The sequence below is a fragment of the Sciurus vulgaris genome, assembly GCF_902686455.1.
Source record: "Sciurus vulgaris genome assembly, chromosome: 7".
NCBI classification, from domain to species: Eukaryota; Metazoa; Chordata; class Mammalia; order Rodentia; family Sciuridae; genus Sciurus; species Sciurus vulgaris.
The window spans coordinates 16,014,540-16,035,725 of NC_136467.1; the positions used below are offsets into that span (position 1 = coordinate 16,014,540).

Consider the following 21,186-nt stretch of genomic DNA (forward strand, 5'->3'; position numbering starts at 1 on the left):
AGAATCTATATAGGAGACACTTAAGAAAATATTTAGGCTAGGGCTATTACTTCCTCATGAGAAATGATGAAGACGACAAATGTACTTTTTAAAAGAGAGGAAAAGCACTTTATAGTCAGGAAATTCAATATGAGGTAAATGGGTGAACTGGTATTTGGGGTCATAATAGAAATATAAGAATAGCAAGACGGCTTCTACAATCAGCAATGCTTATTTATAGGTGAACACTTGAGAACCTCAGGGGCTGTTCTCTAAATCCAATATAGGATTTTGAGGGGAAAAAAAAGCACATTAAGAATATTTATCTGGCATTAAGTGTAAAATTCACTAATGCAGTGCGCTCAGGCATTACAAATAGAATTTGATGTAAAAACAAAACAAAACTTCACTCCACTTCTGAAGGTTAGGAAAATGTTACAAAATAGCTATCAATGTTCTGTTTGTGCAAAGAAAATGCTGATTGCACTTTTCTGAATCACAGTGAAACAAGTCACATTTTATTGCTTTTGGCTAAAGAACAATGCTGCGCTTATAGTCTGGTGTACAAGCAAGGTAATGTTTAGAGTAAGTTATACAAGTGAAGTGCAACTAGTGTGCGTTGGAGTAGGAAAATAAGTAAAATGTCAGGATTGGTTTTGCAAAAAGAAGACAGGAGTCCAATATAGCACCAGGTCCTTTTAGTTACAGTGTCTAAAATAAGCTCTTCTTTAATTTTAGACAACAGAGTGAGGAGAGAGACTAAAAGCTGCATGACAATAACTACAAGACCAAGAACGAATGCTAACCAAATTACTCACAGAAGGGACCAACTTTGCTTTTGAGGTGTAGGGCAAAATATTATGTGACTAGGTAGAACCAGTTTTTAATGAATTGGGTTAGGCAAGGTTTAAACAAGCCATAATATAACACCTCTACTCCCAATAATGCCTGTGCAAACACCCAAAGCATAAAACATTTTCCATAAAGTATCAATTAGCTGATATGTAGGAGCCCAAAGATTTGTTCATAAGCACAAAATTTATCTTGATTTTCCTGAGTAAAATACCCAAGCTTCATAAAAGAAATGACCTGAGGGCAGAAATCCACGAGTCTCTCAGAAATGACAGGACAGACCTTTAGATCAGTATATAGGGGTAATAATACCCCACCCCCCCAAAAAAGGATATCTATCAATATTCCTTCCATAAGTTTCTAGAAAGTATTGTTTAAGTCAGTAATAGTAATACAGATAGTTATAAATGGTCAAATAGACAAAAACAAAATGAGTATTTTTGAGGATACAAAGTTTGATCACATAAATTCCCACAGAATCTGCATTTGGATTCTCGCTTCCTTCCATTATCCGTCCCTTCTGCTTTGGGAATTGCAGGTAGGTAACTTGTGACTCTGTGTTTTATACAATATAAAAATCCCTTTCTTTCTTCTACTTGCCCAACTTTGAGCTGCATCATTTCACTCATGGACCATAAGTAACTCATGCTGGTCAGCATAATACAAATTGGCTTCTACTAATAACATTAGGACAATATTCTCTGCTGCCTTAGAAGTCCAACATCCATCTTCCCTCCTTCTGGCTCCCAGACCAGCATTTTCCTCTCCCTTGCCCTGCTCCCAGCCGAAGATCCTGGAAGCACATTAACTAGGCTAAGTCATTCATTATGTTTTACCCCTGTAATTACCCTGATTGGTTCATGGGTAGGCACACGGTCCAAACCAGGCCAATTAGGCCCAGTGAGACCTAATTTGGGTTATTTTATTAGCAAGGAAACAGACCTTTTCCTGTTCCTCTTACATGTGAACAAGACAGGATTTAAAGGGTAGAATTGCTACTGACACGTGAGGCCTGAGAATGAGCCACTATGGAGGAACCTCATCAGATCCAATTTGTGAGCTTCTGAACTGATAAAATAGGCTCATAAGACACCAATGTGACTTGCTTTCTCCCACTCAATATTATATTTGTGAAATTCCTCCACATCATTTTGCTAACTCTGTAGTTCACAGGTTTGCACTGATGGATAGTACTTTTATTGGATAATTTGTAGTATATTTATAGTTACTGTGTATAGCACTTTGGTCAAGATGAGCTACATATATAAGGGTGGTCCCATGAAATTATATTGCCTAGTAACATTGTGACCACCTTTTTTGTGTAAATAAATACTGATGTTTGCTCAGTGATAAAATTGCCTAGGTCTCAGACAGGATCCCCATCGCTACATGACACATGGCTGAATATGATATACTATTTGGACCTTTACATTGTTTTCAGTTTTTTTCCTATTATCATCAATGTCACATATATCCTCTATATTCATATGTGGGAGATTCTACATTGTATTTACCTGAAGTAACTTTGGGGTTATTCATCATACACAATTGAACTTCACTGGTAACATCAAGTTTTTTTCAAGAGTAATTAAGCCAATTTATACTCCACCCAGAATATATGACATCTCTTCCCTTACTGTATTATGGTCAACACTTGATACTATGAAATTTTAATTATAGCTATGCTTAGAGGTGTGGATGGTATTACTGTGGCTTAAATTTGCATTTTCCTAGTTGCTAATGAGGTTGGGCATATTTTTATATGTTATTGGGTGTTACAGGCCACTCATGTTTCCTTTCCTGTGAAAAACTTGTTCATGTATTTTTTCCATTGTTATGGTTTGGGTCCATGGTCTCCCCCAGAAGCTCATACAGGCAATGCAGGAATGCTCAGAGTTGAAATGATTAATTATGAGAGCTGTACCCTAATCAGTAGGCTAATCTATTTGATGGATTAATAATCTGAATGGACTACTGGGTGGTAACTATGCAGGTGGGGCATGGCTGGAGGAAGTAGGTCACCAGGGACGTGCCCTCAGAATTTATCCGACCCTGGCTCTTCATGTTCTCCCGCCTCCCCATGTTTCTGGGCTTCCAGGAGCTGAGCAGCTTTCCTGTACCACACCTTTGTGATGATGTTCTGTCTCACCTCGGGCCCAAAGAAATGGAGTAGGCCAACCATGCACTGAACCTCTGAAACTGTGAGCCCTAAATAAACTTTGCCTCCTCTGAGTTGTGCTTGTCAGGTATTTTGGTCACAGAGACAAAAAGCTGACTAACATCCATTTTGCTATTGAGTCTCTCTTTAGAATTGTTGGAGTTATTTACGTGTTCCTCAATATATAAATCCATACATCTGTCATGGGTTATGATTCATCTTCAGCCTGATTTGACAAATGGGAGCTCTTAAATATGATGCAATGTCTCTTCATGGTTCAATGACTTTTGTGTCTACTTTAAGAATTTCTTCCCTATCCTAAGGACACAAAGATACTCATCTATGTTTCTTTTATAAGCTTTGTAATCGTTTCACATTTAGGTCCTTAATCCATTTGAAATTGATTACTGTATATGGTGTGAAACAGGGACACATTTTTGTTCTTTTTCCAGAAGGATAACTAATTACCCCAGCATCATTTGTCAATTTATCCTTTCCATTGATTTGCAATTCAGCTGTCACATATTAGATTTCTATATAAATTTGGACCTATTTCAAGACTTCTGCCAAATCACTTATTCCTATTGCTAAAATTATGCTGCCCAAATTACTATAGCTTTATAGATAAATAAACATTGCTAAATTATTGTTTCTTCTTTAGGATTTTTGTTATTGTTGTTGTTATTTGTAGATCTTTGCTCTTCTGGATAAATTTTAGAATCATCCTAAGTTCCGCCAAATCATGTTAGATTGTTGAGATTTCACTGGACCTATATTTAGAAGAATTGACATCTTTATAACAATGAAATTATCTATGAACAGATTATTTCCCCCCTCCCCATCTTTTAGACCTTTAAAAATATCTCTCAATAAAATTAAAGTTATTTCATTGTCTACATTAAGGACTCACAGATCTCTCACAAGATACACACCTAGAGACCTTATTATTTATTTATTTATTTATTTTGTGGTGCCGGGGATTTGAACCCAGGGCCTTGTGTTTGTAAGGCAAGCACTCTACCAACTGAGCTATATCCCCAGCCCAAGACCTTATTTTTATTGTTACTGGAGAAGGCATTTTGTAAAATGGTATCTTGCTTTTTCTATGGAGACTGTTGTTAACCTAAAAAAAAAAAAAAAAGGAAATAAACAGAAAAGTTACAGAATGAAGAAGAGTACAAAGACTATTCTCTTCTCTTTCTTATAAAAAAGTTTGTTAATTTTTACTGGTTCCTTCTTAGAACCAAGACCTGGTTCTGGGAGACCATATGAACATGTAATTGCTTAGATATAAGTAGGAAAACCATCAGGTACAGAACTCAAAATAGCAACTGGTCAAGGAAGGTGGGAAGGGAGTGGAGAAATAAAATCACTATAAGAAGAACATCAGACCATCACTTGAAATTTGTTCACATAGGTAACTATTTAAATACCTTAGAATTGGTTATTTATCCATTCAACAAATATTTAGGATCTATTATGTTGAAACACACAGTTCTATTCCCATAGAGACCTCCAAAGACATGCTCTAGAGTTTTTCTTGCAAACTCAAGTCAATTTCAGTTTCTACTTCAATATCTTTAATTGGCTATCTCTTCTTTTAAATGAAACCTAGTGGGTCTCAACTACTTACACACACACACACACACACACACACACACACACACACACACCCCTAGAATTTAAAAGAGGAGACTATGGAAAAGGGCAATCTTTCAATAAATAATATTTCTGAGTTCCCTAACCAGTGCATCTATCAGTTTTATCTATAATTTGATTCAATTATGTACTGAATACCTTATCTGTGTCTGGCACTCTGCCAGGTACAGATTACCAAGTGAACAAGGCCTGGTGCTTCTAAGGAATACATCTCACATCATACCATTCATGTGTTCCTGAGAAAACTACCTGCATCCAGCAGTTTGTAATATGCTCAATTGTTTTCAGTGGCACTTTGACGCTATGTTAGGAACAATTTGTCAAAATAAAGGTTCTACCCACTCAATCCAGATGTTATATAGCAAGTTTGCATGTCCCATCAAACCTCTGTATCCTACATATAAATAATGTTTATGAATAAGTCGAGATTTTAAGACAAGTTCACTGTCTAGTTTGTATCAATTTCTGGCTTCCACAGGATCACATACCATACCAGGTAAGACTAATTAAAGTTCTCCAAGGATGGGTTATACTAATCCTGGATGATTCCCAAACCTGGGCTAGATTTTAAGGCAAGTTGGATGTGAGCTTTTATAAAAGAGACCAAAAGCAGACAGATGGAAACCCTGTTCACTATATTTTGATGGTTTGAGTCTTAGGCTTTGCCATTTCCTATTTATTTATTTTTTTGGTACTACGGACTGAACCTGGAGTGTCCTACCCTCAGTTACATCCCCAGTCCTTTTTATTGTTTGAGACAAGATCTCACTAAGTTACAGAGGCTAGCCTCAAACTTGTAAACCTCCTGCCTTAGCCTCCTGAGTATGGGATTATAGGCATGCACCACCATACCTGACTTTCCTATTTTGTTATTTAAAGAAACTAACAGGTGGCATAATTATTTGACAAAGGATTATTAAGTCTAATAAGATTGGAAGTTTCAATAGGTGACCCCTTCCTCAAATTCCCTGTATGTGCCTCTCTTTTTCATACTTCTGGTATAGAAGCCCACTTAATAAAAAAAGCTGGCCAAATAGAATTGGAGAGTCCAACACCATCTTCCTTTATTCTTCAGTGCTGGAGGTGACAAGGGGCACAATGTGAAGTAGAGAATGCTTCCTGTGAATGACTTTCACTTATAGGTGCTTCTGTAGCACTAGTGTTACAAAGAAAAACAGTGAGCCTCAGACTAAGACATCAGGTTCTGGAAGGAATACGTGTCAGTGAACAGACTAGACAGGCATTAAATTACAGGTGGCTTAATGCAGTTATCAGCACTTTTCCAGCTTCACTTTATTATCACTCAGGCAGCCTGTGTGGTTCATAAAACACACCCAACACTTGAGCGCCAGTGGTTTACTCTTGTAGGTGCTAAAGATCCAGCCAGGATAAAGACGCACACAGTCTTTACCCAGGTGGAACCTCTGGTCAGGGTCAGCCAGTGGAGACAGTGCCAGGGGCAACTGCAGTCATATGGTGTGCTTTGGAAAGCATAAAGATAACGCAAGTCCAATATTAAAATTGGGGACAAGGTAGCACAGTAATGGAGGAATATTATGGGCAAAAGACTTTCTGAAATTAAGTACAAACCTAAATAAGGAGAAGGAATCTGTACCTATATTTTATACATAATAAAATGGAGGAAGTCACAGAAACCACTGAAGTTGTCTTAGAAAGATTTCCTAAGTGATACTTCTTATAAATTAAAGAGCTTCTTTCAATACAGATCAATAATTTCAAGCAATTTAGACTATATTGACCAAGCAGTGAAAAAGAACAATGCTGATAAACATAGGGAAATTTCCTTAAAATGAATTCAGCTGGCTATGGTTTTAAAAGCTGGGCTATCTCATAAGTTAAATAGATTTGGAAAGAGAAGGAGAGGAGATCAGGTTTCTTATGCTGGTTACTCAATAAACTAATGTTTTGGGAAATAGCTTTAAATATCTGAATTTGTATTCGCCTACTTATTCAATGGTGAAGAACAGAATTTTTTAAAACAAGGCTTCTGTAAAAACACTATTTTTATTCAGGCAACATATGGAAAAACCTATTCCATCATTTGCAAAAGTTATATTTAGAAAGGTAATTTCCTTCCAATGAGGCCTTTTTTTAAAAAAAAAAAAAACCTTTCCACATCAGTCAAGAAAATAGGCTTTGACATCTCAGTTTTTTTTTTTTTTTTTAAGTACATAAAGTGTGCTACCAAATATATCACAAAGCTTTTATTTAACATTCCTCCTGAGGGTATCAATAAGCTTTCAGGTTCAGGGGGGAAATAGGAAACCTGAATACAGAGGGTTGGCTTCCCGTGAAACATTTTACAGTGACTACCAAACAGAGATTTATTCATCTACGTGTTTCTGGGCATTTCAACAACCAGCACTTCCTGGAAATCTCTGGTTTTGTGATTGGAGGCTGTTTTTACTTCTCCAAAGGGGAAATGTTAAAACTGAATAATGTAGCCCATGAGGAAAAGAGGGTGAGAACTGATAGAGGCAAAGAAACCCTGTCATTTTCAATCCAACTTGAGCCCACTATTTTTACTTTCATGAAACTTTCCATGAGCATGTCTCATGTGTGCTTACACAGTTATTTTGATCTTAAAAAGGTTCAGAACTTAATGTGATTACCATCTCAAAAATGTCTCCGAGAGCCTGAACTTTGCAGATCATCCTTCCTACAGAATGTTTTCAGTTTCTTCCACAGCAAACCACTGGAATTTTCTTCCGTCTTGCTGGGTTAGGCTATGTTAAATGTGGTTGACTGACTTCAGAGTCAATTTTATTTATAAGCCTCTATGTGATTTCTAACTCCATACTCAGAGTAAGTTTTTCAGATTCTGAAAGTTTTTGAGCATGGTTAGCCCAGATACTTGAGGATATATTAAAGCATAGGCACTTGGTCATGTGATACTAGAGTTAAGCTCAAACATATAGGCAGGACTCTCCTTGGGCCCAGAGAACACATTGCCTCACATTTCATTATGAAATGGAAGAATAGTATCTACCACCATCAAATTAGTTAGAATTGTGCTTTCTGTAATCTAAATCTTCAGCAGCTCCAGGTATGTGATTAGCATCAATTTCCTCCTCAGTCCACATTAGCCCATTTCTTTGTGTACCACAGCATGCCCAAGGTCCGGCACATGGCAGCTGCTAATGAGTAATCATTAAGTGAATGTTATAGGTAGATATGTGGTGTTCCTCAAAAGCTCCTGGGTGAGACAACGCAGGAAGGTTTAGAGGTGAAATGACTGGGTTATAAGAGCCTTAACACAATAAGTGAATTCAACCCCTGATAGGGATTAACTGAGTGGTAACTGAAGGTAGGTAGGGTATGGCTGGAGGAGGTGGGTCACTGGAGGCCTGCCTTTGGGGTATATATTTTGTATCTGGTGAGTGGAGTCTCTCTGCTCTCTGATCTTCATGTGAGCTGCTTCCCTTCACCACACTCTTCCGCCACGATGTTCTACCTCACTCCAGCCCCAAAGAATGGAGCGGCCTTCTATGAACTGAGCCCTCTGAAACCCTCTGAGCCCCTAAATAAACTTTTTCCTCCTCAAAAATTGTTTTTGTCAAGTCTTTTGGTCACAGGAGCAAGGAAGCTAATTAAAACAATGAATAACTGAGTGAAATGTGCTCACTAGGATTAGTGGCATGAGGTCATTGCTAACTCCTGTGAAAGCAGTTTGTGAAATTCTGAGGGCTGAAGTAGAGATGTTTAGGAGTAAGAAGTGAAGTACCATACGTCACAGACAATGCCTGAAAGAAGGAAGCTAGGAAGAGCTATAGAGGAATGGGTATTATAAGGAGATTTAATTGGGAGTATTGATTTTTGATGATATGGAAGTATTGATTTTTTTTTTTTAAGACAAAGGATTGGAAATACTGGCAAAGGAGAAATAATCAAAGGTATTCCTGAAATGACATCAGGGATTAGGACCCAGGACCAGTGGGGACACCAGCTATTATAAGAAGACTGTGGTTATTAATAGATTCAATGGTGGGCCATGGCCCAGTGAGTTCTCAAGAGATTTCTATTTTCTCTGTGAAGTCAGAAACAAGATCATCTTCTGAATGTGATGGGCAAGAATGTGGACTTGGAAAGAGTAGGAAAGATCATAATGAAGTCATTTTGAGGAGTCAGCCATGAACTGAACAGAAAAAAATAAAGAATAAGTCTTGTCAATATCACCTTCTGTGTCATTACCCAGCAGGTGCCAGATCTACAGGTGGGACACTGGCCGGGGAGTGGTCAGCAGATAGCAGGTAGGACCAGATGGGCAGCCTCACAGGAAGAGCTTTGGCTCTGGAAGCTGAAGCTGGGCCTGACCCCAGCCCTGCTGTAGATGAGCTGCCTGACTTGGAAGGGTCACCTCACTTCCTCAGGCTGAGGTTTCATCATTTACAAAAGATGGAGCTGCCCAAGAACATCCAAGGTCCCTTCTGGCTCTAAAATGGCTAATGCTTTATAAAATAATCAGTAAGCTAGTCTAACGGCAGCACAACTGATACAGAAGAAAAATTCAGAACTGGGCAGGAGCCTCCTTCACTGCCTGGGCCCACAGCCCCATCACTTTCTGTCGGGCATCACATGATGACCTCCCTCTGCTCTCATCCTGCCATCTACATGGCAAGCATGATCTGACGACTTCTTTGCTTCCACCTTTCAAAGAGTCCCCGGACCCTGCTGATGAACCCAGACTCCCCAGCTCAGCCCCCAAGCCCTGTCACTGGTTCCTGCGCCCTCCCTGATACACTATTTGTAAAAGTAACTTTTTTAAAAAAATAGAGAAGGACAATATTTTCTCTATTAAGGCATCAATTAAATAAGGGTTAGTCGAATCCCCCAAACATACCCTTTCTCTACTCTAGTGACATCTGTATTGTCATTTGCTATTTTAAAACAGATAGTCCAATTTGGAAACATCATCCTCAGAAATTCAGACCAAGTTCTCAGCAGTAATAGTGAGGATTTTGTGGCTGAGTTAAAATGTACTTAAATGAATGCCTTTTAAGGTGAGTACAATATAAGTTAAAGCCTTTTCAAAAGAAACAGGCTTTCCACGGAAGCAAAGAAGGCATATAAATAACATTCCCCATTCATTAAAAGAATGGTATTCAATGATGTTTACACATGTGGTTCTCACTCTTTAAACTTAAGTCTAAATATATTTTAAAAGCTGTAAGTAAAGTAGTAGTTTACTAAGGCCAAACCACAAAGAAATTTTAGGAATGCATCCAGGTTATACAATTCTATTTCCTGCTATATAAAGAGAATTTTAATAGCTTCTATTTTGGTTATCTACTAACCAGTTCTTATTTAGAAGAATTTTAGAACATAAATTAATTTCAGAAATTAAGTTTTAATCCAATAAATTTCCAGGTAAAAGGCAGAAGTGTGAGTTCCCAGTCACTGACCAGCCCTTCCTGCACAAGGGAGCCGCTACCTGGTCAACCAAGCTCCTGTCCTCTCTCTCCTGTGCCTGGGCGTGTTCTTGTCCTCTGGTACCTCTATTTGCCTTCATTCTCTAGCAAGAGAGAAGGAGGGGCAGTGGCAAGAAAGGTTCAAGGTAGGGTCAATGAGTGTTAAGAGAAGGGCAGAGAGCTCCTGGCCCAGGAGGGTGTTCCAGAACCTTCTGTAGAAGTAAGGTGGAAGGAGGGCAATCAAAACAGCATTGGGGAAGACTTGAGAGATGGAAAGAAACAGTGAGGTGAACATAAGACGGCAGAAGACCTACGCTGTTGCAAGGAACCATGAGACAGTTAACCAAGAAGGGCTGAGTTTTGGTGGAAAACAAATACATTCTAAAAATCAACAAATTAAATAAATGTTTTTGATGCTGGAAAAGAAAATTTCTAAGCAAACCAAGAAGATTGTCGATGAAAAACTACCTCTTAAAAAGCCAGAAAAATATCCATATATGTTCACATTCCTTTCATGGAAAGAACAAAAATGAGGAAGTTCTCAGATTATTAAACAAGTAAGTATCTCAACAGAAAACTCAATGAACTTAGAAGAATTTACCTGGCTAAAGACTCATCCAAAATTTTAGCCCCCAAAATTCTCCAGAACAGATGGCAAAAACCCAAGAGAAGGAAAATAGGTAAGACAAAGAGAAGAGACTCTAGGAGGTCCAAAATCCATCTCCTAAGATTCTAGGGGAAGGTATGTTTATATTAGTGGGGAGAAAATATCATGAGCTAACGCAGACTGTAGATTGTAAGATCCCAAATAAAAAGGATTAGTGAAAAAAAGATCATGGTGAAATTTCAGAATAAGGATAGAGCTAAAATTCCTAACTGCAAAGAGGTAGACACACACACACACACACACACACACACACACAACACTAAGTTGTAAGAACTGGCCTAACATCAGACTTAAAGACTACACTACATTGTAGGTAGCAGAGGCGAAATGCCTTCAAAATTGAGGAATGATAATATTGAATCTAGGCTGAAATTATCAATCAAGGACAAGGGTAAAATCAGACATTTCAAACATGTGGTAAAAGAGCTTACCATTCATGCACATCTTAGGTCAAAAGTTACTCAAAGGGAATAGCTTGCCCAATGGAAAAAAAATGTAAATAAGAGAAAACATGGAATACAAAACGAAACAAAGACAGCAGGAGCCAAATACAACAAAAGCAAAAGGAGAGAGTGTGTCTAAAGACACCTGTTGGGAAAATCTCCAAGTAATAGAACTCAGTGGTCAGGTGGGGCCTTCCTGTTCTAAGGATCTCATGACATCACTTGGCTCCACAGTGAATAATATTTGCATACTGGCTTTTCATTTTTTTAGAAACAACCCACAGACAAAACATAGTTATGGCATAAAGATAAAAATCAAAAGTATGTTAAACTATGACACTGCAAAAATCACAGTCTAGCAAATCAGGAGGTCACAGGTAGGGTAACCATCCTAGGACCAGGGGGTTTCCAGACGTGGAACTTTTAGTGCTAACTCTGGGAAAGTCCTGTGTAAACCAGGACTAGTTTATCACCTTGGTCACAGGGCAGAAGAGATGAAGGAGAATGTTAATATCTTCATTTTTCAGACCAAATGCTTTAGCAAAGAATTAAGTTGGTGACAACCAACGCTAATGCAGCCATTGTTAGTAATGATTGTACGTGAAGAATGATGTTTTTGTACTTGATCTCACCCCCTTCCAAAGTCTTTCAATTTTTAAAACAATATATCCATTGAAAGTAGTCAGTCAACTCTTATTCACCAGGCATCTAACTTCCACCAAAGAGAATATTTCAGAATCAAAACAACCTAGAACTCCAAACATGTGCAGTGAACTAAAAATGATTAAACCAGGGATTTAAAAAAAAAAAAAATCAAAACCCTGATTTGAAAGCAAGTTTATAAATAAAACCAAGTACAGGAAGATCTGTTCCCCGGTGCAGGGGCAGTGTTTGTACTCTGGTGAGGAATGGATGATCACAGGAGAGGACAAGAGGAAGACGACGCTGCTGAACCAAAACAGTGCCCCAGCTGAGCCACATCAATCACGAAACAGGCTGCCGACATTGTGCACTGTCACCACAGCTATTGCTGGAGATACCGGAGTTCATCCATGTGGAAGTTACTCGAAGGCATGAGGCTCCCTCTCTCCCTGAAAGTGTGACTGCTTGTGAGTGTTAGGTATGTATTACACCAGCTTTAAAAAAACAAACAACAAAAACCCAGAGATCACATACACAGATCACATCAGGCTATTTAATGCTGAAATTGTTACTTATATACAAAATTCAACATAAGGGGTCTTTTCATGAGCATTCACACTTTGAAGTTTGTCCAATGGCCCTGAAGAGGGATTCATATGTACAGATAACTCTCCTGCCTGTCTTTAAAGAGAACTGAAATCTTGGGTATGCTGACCCCACAATTATTTGCACAGGAAGTCATTAACTTATCTACACATGATAACTCAACCATAAAGATAATTGTTTCATGCTCTTCAACTTAAGAATGCCCTCTGTTAATACCCAAAAGATAAATGGCATTTATTTTAACTCCAAAATAGAAAAAGCCTACGTCCTTGCCTTTTGTAAGTTACTAACTACAGAGTATATAATCAAGATCCATTATGAATACTAATGCGGTGCATGAAACTGGGGACGTGAAACATTTAGTGACATATGGCATCCCTGCAAAATCATAGCACATGGATCGGGGTTCCTTGTTTTAAGGTACACTTAACGTTTTAAAAGCATACCTGAAACCAGGATGTAGCTTATAATTAACATGAACATTTAACATGGATGAGTGTACTTATGCTCCCTGTAAAGCTATTAAATCAATTGTGTACCTTAAAAATCTAGCATCTAACAACTGAGGAAATAAGAAAAAAAAAAATCACACACACAGCTCTTTGGAAATGCATATGGTGAAGCCTAGCATGCTAAAAAAAAAAAAGAAAAAGAAAAAAGAAAAACTAGCAAATTAGAAAAAAAAAAAAAGCAACATAGCTCCAGGTAAACTGAGATGTGGGTCCTACACGTGGAGAGATGAAATTAGAAACACTAAAAAGGACAAAATGAGATCAAAGGAGACACTTGTTTCCTAACTGTACACATGGTACACAAGTTGATCTACAAATTCCCAAACAAGAAAGAATAGAACTATGACTCCTCTAAAATGTCCATCTGGGGTTTTTATGTTTTTTAATTACAGGACTACTCAATTCTCATTCAGTTATTTTGGGGCATTAAAGCACTTCATTGGCATGCCTTAAGAACAAAATCTGCAGCGCACAACTCCAAAAAAAGAAAATTAAAAAAGAAAGCAGTGAGAGCTGCACTTTACTTGCTCTCCAGGAAACTAATTGGAATGTACTGGAGTAAACTTAATGAAATAATGCAAAACATTTGTGTGAAATTCAAAGCATTCTCTTTTAAGCCCTTTAAAGGTAGCAGCCCTCATTTTCACTGCCTCTGGTTCCCAATGACAGCTCTATTGAATATTCACATCCAACCGGCTGGAGAACTAATTATTTTTCTAGGGGAAGAGTCCTTCGACTGCTTTAAAACCTGGATTGCTTGGACTTTCTGCATCTTCCTGCAAAATGCTGTCGACTCTCATTGGAAGGACGACATCCTGTGAATTCTTACCCACCCTCCTCTGAAATCAGTTACAAACCAGAGCCTTGCAGCGCTCAGGCGAAACCCTGGTGTTTGTAATAATCCCAATGCACGGAAATGATGATGTACCTCCAAGTATTCACTGCATTCGCTACAAATCAAGATTTATTGTTCAATGGTTTCATTACTTCATTGTTTTAATGGGTTTTCTCCCAGAAATAGGCTTAGAGTCTGGGATCGAAAGTTAAATTTTTCCATATGTTTGAATTTAAACCATTTGCTCTAATGATGGGGAAATTGATTTATTTTTTCAGCTACAATATTCTAAAAATGTTTATTTTTATTTGCTTTATTGCTTAAGAAAAATTTTATCCCGATGCTAAGTTTTTACCTTTATGCATTTCCTTTCTTATTTCTACATTTTGTTATTGGTGCCTGATAGTCGTACTTACTGGTGGGGTTTGTTGTGACCTCTTCACACATGCTCACAATATAATTTGACCAATGTCATTCTGTCTTTATGCATTTTTCAAATGAGCCTTGGTTCAATTTATAAAAGTCAACACACTTAAGTCAATAACTTATTGAGGTCATACTGTGTAACTTTTGAACTTCCTCACTTTTTTTCTCCAATTATTGTTTTAAATTTGAACAACTCTATCAAGCTTTCCGAGGCCACTCTAAGTCACACATTTTACCAATCAGATTGAACATCCCCAATTCAAAAATCCAAAATCCCAAACACTTTGGGTGCTGACCTTATGTCACAGTGGAAAATTCCACACCTGACCTCATGTGATAGGTCAGTAAAAACACAGGCATACTAAAAATACTGTATTAAATTACATTCAGGCTGTGTGCATAAGGTGTATATGAAATATAAATGGATTTTGTGTTTAGACTTGGATCCCATCACCAAGATATCCCATTATGTGTACGCAAACATTAAAAAAAAAAATCCCAATCCAAAACATTTTTGGTCCCTAGCATTTTGGATAGGGGATACCTGATCTGTGCTACAAAACCTTTCTCACATTTATTATTTGGTACCACCCACGTGGCCACTTGATCACACACTTTCATTTTTCATAAAAGGCATGGACGTCAGATGACTTGCTCTCGTAAGCCAATCCAGGAATCAGTCTGAGAGTCAGGCAGTCTCTCACATGCCTCCTAGCTACTACTACTCAGCAGACAACTGGTGTCTCACACCGTGGCTTGCACACAGTAGGTCTTCATATGCCCATGAATGGGTGAGTCCACGTGTACCAATTCATGGGCATTCAGCAGAGTCAAAGAGAGAAACAATAAGACTTGATTTTGCTGGATACTGGTGCTTCTCCCAGTCACAGCTACCTGAGTCAGATGTGATATAATCACAAACTTCAGCAACATCCTGCAGAGCCTGCTTTCATTAACATCATCTTGACTCTGAATCTGCACTTACTTTCTTAGCTTCCTGTTTTAGCATATGAAACTTTAAAATTAACAATATATGAATATCATTTAAACATGAAAAACTTTAAGTACCATAAAACTGACCGTGCCACTTTCCCAGCCCTCTCACCTCCGCCCTCTCACTCTGGCCTCCTCCTCTCCGACAGGATCAGCTCCTGCAGGGCTCACCCCTTAACCACTCTCTCCATGTCCTCATCTCCCTCCCATACTTATACTCTGCAGTTGTTCAGATGAACCCAACCTTGGGTGACTTTCTGGTTTTCTATTTTAACTTACATATCTTAGCAGCTGAAAACTGAGAATAACAACATATGCTGAATGAAACCACAGTAAATCCAGGTCACCAACCCCAGATGGCCCTCAAAGCTCTTCAGTCCTTGACCATCATTTCTGCTGTTGTTGACTGTTGACTGAAGAGCCATGGCCCCCTGTCCTTGGTCAACAACTTCCATAGTTTGTGCAACAGGTCTATCTTCCACTTCATCTTTCAAACCTTTCAGTTCCTACATTCTCAGAAAATGGCCCACCCTTCCATACTGAAGAAAATAAGGCCCTCAGGAGCAAACTCAACTTCCTGAGCCTTCCACTTCTATATCCACCTCTGGCTGTCCTCTTCTTTTTTTCTTTCCCTTCCCCGTCCCCTTCTAAAAAGGAGACTGGCTTAAGTGATCCTCCCACCTCAGCCTCCCAGGTAGCTGGGATGACAGGTACCACTATGCCCAGCTTCCCCTTTCTTGTTATCTTCCCCCAGGCTCAGGGGAGAGGTGGATCAGGACTGAGATGGGACCACAGGCTCAGGGGAGAGGTGGATCAGGACTGAAACAGGACCACTTCATCTTTCCCATACACCCAACTCTCCCACTCCATCGGCCTCTTTCTCTGGGCTATGCATATGGTGGCATCTGGATGATTCTAAAAAGCCCCTTCAGGGCCTGTACTCCTTCTCTCCTTCCACTGCAAATATCTTCCATAGGCAACCACCTTGGCTTAGGGTCTTCTACTTCCTCATCTGCCACTGGCTACAGTCAGGCCTCCCCCTCCTGAGCCACCGTTGAATGCCTGAGGCCCAAGTCTTCCCAGGCTCCTGCCCTCAACTTACAGTTTGAACCAGTCTTCGGACTTGGTCTCCGGGTACCTAGAGAGCAGCTCCAGGGCAGTTTCTTGGCCTGCATCTACTTGATCGTTGTCAGCATCAGCTGCGACTCCAGCAAGCCTCATGGACCTGTCTCCTGGGCCCCTTCCTGCCCCTCTGGACTATGCCCTGCTCCCATTTCTGCCTGGCGAGCTTTGCCTAGCTTGTCCTTCCCACATTTTCCTGGCCTTTGTCACCTGGCTGGCTCTTGCCTGGCATCAATGGCTTTCTTCAAGACGGCATTCCTGAGCACTTACAGACCACACTGTGATCTCTTCCACTAGCTGAGACCTCCTCAGAGGCAGAAGCCATGTCTCATCACAGAGACCCCAGACCCAGGGTCACAGTCAAAGGTGCTCACCTGAATTATGAGCCTCGAAAGGAGAGAAAATTAGGTATTTGGCTGCTCCCAGGTATAAAGTATGTTTTTTTTACTTAGTAAAAATAAACAGAGCTTTTAAAAGAGCATTGTGGAGGTATTTTCATAGAATAGCTTAAAAGCCTAAATGTCATAAGGAAAATGCCAGCTGTTTAAAAAGAGAAATTCAAGTAAACCTGTGTTACAAATATTTGCAAAATTTAGGCTTTGATATGCCCTTACTATCACCAGATAGTTTCCCCAGAGACTTTTTGTTAAATAAAGTCAGTGATTAGTGATATGAGTAATTCCTCGAAGGTGTTATATTGTTTAAATCATAACTTGAAGGTAAGTTTTTCCTTAATTATCCCCTCCTTGTTTTTTATCTATTTGGATTCCTATCATCAATAAAAAGTTTGAAAAATGATTCTCTGATCTTTCTTTTTACAGTTTCTTGAAGTTGGAATCACAAAGCACCTCGGGTTTCATGAGTGATGAAACACTTGGAGTTAACTCACTACAGATTTTGTGCTCTAAGAAATGTTCCATGTGGTCACAGTACATTGACCGCAAAAGGCAGGCTGTAGACCAATATGTAGAGCATAGTAGGATCTCGTTTTGGAGGTGGGAAGAAGATATACTTGTAGAAAAACATCTGGAAAAATATAAAAGCAAAATGTCACAAGTATTGCCTCTGGCTGGGAGGGTTTAGCTGATGTGACTTCTCTCTGCTTCACGTAGTTTCTGGGTTCACTCACAAACCCAATCATCATCACGTATCCCTTGTATACTTAAAAAAATCTGAATAATAAATAAAATAAGCTGCATCTCACTGCAGACCTCAAAACCTCTGGTTCCCTCCTACTGTTCAAAAGGAGCCCCTGTGTCATCCTAGCCCTGAGATCGGCCTTGGAGACACTGATCAGTGAGAGGACAGTGACTATGTTTCTGAGGACTTGGAGACTTGCTGTAATAATATAGAAAAGGAACTGAGATTTGGAACATTTGTATATTCGTGAATAACAAGAATTTATAAATGCACTTGGTAGGTTTAATGAATATTTCGTCTACACTCCTCTCAGTTCCTATGGTGACCTCCTCCAGAATCCTGCCGGCTCTCCAGCTCTGCTTGCCGTGCCATCCTGATATCCACGCGCTGGTAGAGTAAACCTCCTGTACTCCCAGCTTGACTCTCGGCTCCAGGAGGCTAACTGCCTTCCTCTTTGCTCCTCATCTGGGGCCCCAGAACGTGCCTGGCGCTGGTGACAGACGCTCAACAAGCATTCACCAGGGAGAGTGAGCTCTGCTCAACCCCGAGAGGTGAGCTCCCTGCCCTTCCACAACAGGTGAGAACACTCACTGCCTTCCCAGAAGCCCTGAGGGCGGAATGACCAACAAACCCTCTAAAAACGCCTGGAGCCTTTTACTTAGATGGAGGTAGCCCAGGAATGTTGTGGGAAGGCTGCATGTGAAAATAAAAGCATCAGACTAGTTTTAAATTACCGTTTAGCTCCATGATTCTTTGATTTTTTTACACACACACACACACACACACACAATCTCACTGCTTTGAAACTCACAGCCTGATGTAGGGACACAAACAGCCAAGTGGTCTAAATTTCAGGATATCTGCAGCCAGTATTTTTCCAGTATGTGTAAGTCACTCCCCAGCAAATAACAAGCTCTTTATTATTCATAAATTGACTCTGCCACCACAAAAGTGTTACTATTCACCAAATAATGGAGAGTCAACACAGAAGTCAACTAAAGCCAATGAGCTTCACTGTGAGACGTTTTGTCAACAACAAAAAGAGTCACGCCTGGAGCGAAGATACAGAGGCTAAAAGCTCCTCGACTCTCAAGCCAGATCTGAGTGTCTGTTTCCAGCTCCTATCGACCTCGCTCACCTTCTGTATCTCCCTAGTCTTCACTCCGAGCCCAGCCCTCCTGGTGGCTGCAGCTTTCACCTGGAGGATGCCTTATATTATGTCTTGACCTACAGACTCATCCTGTCCCTCAGCCCAGGTCCCATCAGCCACGCCTCAGAGTGCCCCCCAGAGCCTGGCTGCTGGCAGTGCCACCCAGAGACAAATACCCCTGGTACCACCTGGAACCTTGTTGGGAGCAGAGAGTTCAGTCCCTGCCCCAGAGGCACTGAATCGAATCTGCATTTCTGCCTGTTCCCCAGGTGATTCCATGCAGAGCAGAGTGGAGAAGCCCACATCAGCCTTCACCACACCAAGGTCGGCCTGATTTGTGGCCTCTAGATTTGAGGAAGGTTCTGGAACCACAACTACCTCGCAGACCTTCACCCCCATCCCACCACCACACACACCCCACGTCTGCATGCACACTCAGGAGTAGCCGCCCTGCATGCTGGCACTCACAGACCTCCTTCCTTCCCCTTTCTAGAGAGCTGCCCTTGACCACTTGCTCTCCTCCCTCAGCTGTGCTAAACCTGCAGCAGCAGCCCACACCCTGGGCACCTTCCCTGGGAGATGGCCTCAGGCAAGCTTGCTGGGCTGTCTCTCCTCCTGGAACCCATGTGACAACAGGATTGAGCTCTGCAAGCAGAGGCTAGGTCACAATCATGACTGAAAATTGTGGTGGCCAACGTGACCTATGGCCAGTGGACTGGCAGTGAGTGATAAACCAGGGTGTCTGAAGGAAGTTGGGGATAAGAAGAAAACAGGTCAGGAAGGCAAGATTGAGTGGAGAGTTTCAAGACTCATACTTTTTGAAATCTGGATGGCCAAGGGCCTCTGCACACATCTGGGGAGTCAATAAACACTGGTTCAACCAAGTTAGTCCAAGGGAGCAAAACCTTTGGGACCAGCTCTTGAGGTACACACTCACCAACACACATGCTCCCACATGAGATTCCAGACACACAATGGAGGCGACAGCAGTGCCTGTGACCAGTGTCAAGCTTGGAAGTTGCAGATAAATTCTTCATGTTGAGCTGGCAGAATAAAGCTGTCAGATGCCTACTACCAGTTGAATGTATGTGTTCCATACATTGATGTCCTAGACTCCAATGTGGTGTATTTGGAATAGGGCCTTTGGGAGGTAATTGGATTTAGATAAAGTCATGAAGTAGGGCCCCCATGATGGAATTAGCAGCCTTATAAGAAAGGAATAGACACCAGAGAATGTACTCTCTTTCTAACACGTGAGGGGAGAGTGAGAAAGCAGCCATCTATAGCCAGGAAGAGAGCCCTCACCAGAACATGCCCACACTGATCTCAGACCGCTAGCTTCTAGAATTATGGAAAATAAATTTCTCTTGTTTAAGCCACCAGGTCTACAGTATTTGTTACGGCAACTCACGCAGATGAAGACAATGTCCTAATGGAAGAAACTTAGCCCTCAATACCTCTCTGTCATCCCTTCAACACTGACTTTCCATGAACGCGCTCACCTCTGACTCACGATGGTGACCATCTGCTGAGCACCCTGGGCTCTGCCTCAACAAATCCTCCAGTTTTCCTCTCCTCTTCTCTTCAATAAAGTGGATCTGAAAGCATGCCATGTTGTAGAAATTCACACCCCTTGCTACCCCTTTCATTCCCACTAATCCCTCAGCCTGCACCTCTCCCGGAGTTTCTTATCATTTCTCAGATCAGGCTTGGCCCTACTCTTTTAATGGTTGGCAGTGACTAATAAACCAGGCATTATGAACTCTTCTGGCTAGTTCTGTTTCTGTTCATTTTCAAAGAAAAACACCGACCAAGTAGAGACTTCTCCATCCACACACTGCTTATGAATCAGGTCCCAAGAGCAGAGTCATCTGCTTCCCACTCCAGAGACTCCAGTAGAACTGACGTGGGCCTCCTCCTCTTGCTGCAGGTTCATATCTTACTTGGGTTCCACCTTCTTTCACCTCTCTACAACGTTTAACAAGGATGGACTTGGCTAAGGTTTCCTCCAGAGTCATCTGACATTGAACTAGTCTGAGGCACCTCCCAGGGTGCTTGTCTTCTCCAACTTCTTTACTGGCTTTGATTTATTCTTCCAGTTTCTTATGGCTCAGTATGGTTTCAGCCAAGATTCTCTGATCCTTGAAGCATTGGCAATCAATGTACCTCCCAATTCCTCTTTATGGGAAAGGGGAATTCTTAATTCTCAGTCCTGCTCTAAGAGATTCAATTTGGAGTTTTTCACATCCATGTAAACTTTCCATATAAAATTTTGTTTCGACATAGGGTTGAGAACTTTAAAAGATTTGAAACCCATCATTGACAGGCGGAAGGAAACAAGGGGTCATAATTTAAGTCTCTGTTTTGAAATTTACTAGCAGTGTAACCCCTCTGACATTGGCCTTCTCATAACTAATCCAAGAGCAAGAGAGGCCTTCTGGTCTACCTCACAGGTCTACTGGAAGATCAAACAAGAAGCCATACCCAAGTCTGACTGCTATGTCCCTACTGTGTCAGATGCCAGGACTCCCTTCTCTACCAGCTAGCACAGGCTCCTGCCATCCTGTTGGGGA

At 40.6% G+C, this 21,186-nt stretch overlaps 1 protein-coding gene across 3 annotated transcripts in view; it reads right to left on the reverse strand.

Moving 5' to 3' along the window:
• PLEKHG1 (pleckstrin homology and RhoGEF domain containing G1) overlaps nt 1-21,186 on the reverse strand; it is a 206,132-nt gene that overhangs the window by 152,019 nt on the left and 32,927 nt on the right. Inside the window, exon 2 of one of the 3 annotated variants that reach the window (XM_079146630.1) lies at nt 20,116-20,211. The exons of the other annotated variants lie outside the window; for them this stretch is intronic. The gene's annotated coding sequence lies outside the window, so the exon portion shown is untranslated. The remainder of the gene's footprint in view (nt 1-20,115; nt 20,212-21,186) is intronic. 3 annotated transcript variants of the gene reach the window in all.